Here is a 2,500-nt window from a genome sequence, read left to right as displayed (position 1 = left end):
AGATAAACGAGATACATATCTTCACCTTTTAGCTAAAGACATTCATTGTCACACACAAACATGCACACACACACGCACGCAAAAAAATGTGTACGTATGATATTTGTGTTTGTGTATGCATGTATTTTCAAACTAGGGTTTCCCAAATTTCGGGGGAGGGGCATACACCGGGGAGGGGGAGTGTTTAGAGCTGTATTTCATTTCCACCCAAAAAATATTTTGGTTAGAGTTAAGTGTTAAAATTAGATGAGGTATGGTTAGGTTAGGGATTATTCACGAATTCGCAGCAACGCGCGGTTAATTTGGCTAGTATATATATATATATATATACATATATATATATATATATACATATGTATATATGTATATATATACATATGTATATATGTATATATATATATATATATATATACATATATACTATAATAAAGTAGTAGCTTTTGTCTGTCTGTCTGATTATTTGTTTGTTCACGAACTCCTCCTAGGGTTTTGGAGATAGACCTCCATAAACAAATATATTCTGATACCCTATCATTCTAGGTACTTGGCTAACTATATTCCTTTAAAAAAGAGAGAAAAAAATATTTTTCAATTGAAAAATGAAAAAGAATTGAAAAATTATAAAGATTTACATATCACGAAAGCGGACAAAAGTAATTGTTTGGTTATTTTGAACAAAGCTGATTATGTTGACAAAGTGAAAGACTTGTTGAATGATGAAGTCACGTATTCTAAGCTCCAAAAGGATCCACTTGAGTCAGTTAATGCAGAATTTAATAAGAATATTAAAAAGTTTTTGAAAGGGAATGACTTACTCATTAAACAGTTTTCTACTTTGTCACCTTCCTTACCATACATGTACGGGTTGATTAAAACCCATAAACCTGGTCAACCTATTAGGCCTATAATCAGCTCTACTGGCTCCATTTCTTATAAATTATCTAAATGGCTAGTGTCCATTCTGAGTCCCCTTGTTGGATCCATTTCTCATTCTCACATTAAGAACAACGAAGATTTAATCAGCAAACTTAATAGTCTAGACCTTACTTATGATTTCAAGTTAGTTTTGATGTTAATTCTTTATTTACATGTGTTCCTGTTTTTCATTTGCTTGAATTTCTAAGAAAAGAGCTTCATTCACATAATTTACCCTTACCTGTAGACATTATTATCGATTTGATTAAACTTTATGTGGTTAACTCTAAATTTGTTTTTCATGGTGAATTTTTTGTTCAAAAATTTGGCATGGCTATGGGAAACCCCTTATCCCCAGTTTTAAGCAATTTGTATATGGAGTTCTTTGAAAGGGAATTGTTACCTTGTATTCTCCCCCGTAAAGTCATCTGGTATCGATATGTCGATGACATTTTATGTATTTGGCCTACTGATATTAATTTGGACAATTTTCTTACTAATTTAAATGACTTAGTGCCTTCTATTCAATTTAAAATTGAGGTTGAACAAGGTAACAAATTGCCATTTTTAGATGTTTCTATTATTAGAAAAGATAGATGTTTTAGTTTTGACATTTTTAGGAAACCAACCAATGTTTTGTCATATGTTCATTTCTATTCTACACATCATATTAATACTAAGGTTTCTGTTTTTTCATCCATGTTTTTAAGAGCTTATAGAATTTGTAGTCCAGAATTTTTAGACCAAGAAATAGGAAAAATATATGACATTGCATCGGGTTTGAAATATCCAAAATATGTTATAGATAAACCACAACATAGGGCCAGGAAGTCTTATTCCAATACAACCCAAAAAGATACTTTTTGTAAGAAACTCTTCTGTGTACTTGGAGTTGGGAACCACAATAAAATCACCTTCCTTAGTCTCCTTTACCTCATCCTTTTTCTTTTCCATTGTTTAAGCGCTATTTTCTTTAAACAATTGAGTAACCCTTCTGAACATTTAAGTCCTGAGAACACTGAAAATGTAGTTGACCTCTCAGTCTATATGTTCCTCACTGTATACCCGTAACATTCTGAGAAAAAAAAATCCAATTATTACTCTTCTCTTTATCCTTTCACTGTATGCCGAAAAGTAGTGAATGAGGTAATATTGATTTGTTGCTTTCCTGTGGACCGAGAAACTCACCGTACCATTGTCCTTTCTCCAAATCACTACATCTAAGAAAGGTAAATTTTGGTCTACCTCGTGTTTCACTGTAAACCGAATATCCCTGTCTACAATGTTCAGCCTATTGAGTTTAGTATTGAATATGGTTTTCTCCGGAGCAATGACTGGGACGTCGTCTACGTAGCCAAACCAATGCGTCCCTCTTCCCCCTAATTTTCATGAAATGATCTCTCTCCAATATTATTGGAAGAGGGACGCGCGCGCATGCACACACACACACACACACACACACACACACACACACACACACACACACACACACACACACACACACACACACACACACACACGCACGCACACACACACACACACACACTCACCACGCGCGCGCGCGCGCGCACACACACACACACAC

The sequence above is a fragment of the Oratosquilla oratoria genome, chromosome 1 (genome assembly GCF_046742065.1).
Source record: "Oratosquilla oratoria isolate Oo_2021 chromosome 1, ASM4674206v1, whole genome shotgun sequence".
NCBI classification, from domain to species: domain Eukaryota; kingdom Metazoa; phylum Arthropoda; class Malacostraca; order Stomatopoda; family Squillidae; genus Oratosquilla; species Oratosquilla oratoria.
This window is presented reverse-complemented; position numbering follows the sequence as displayed.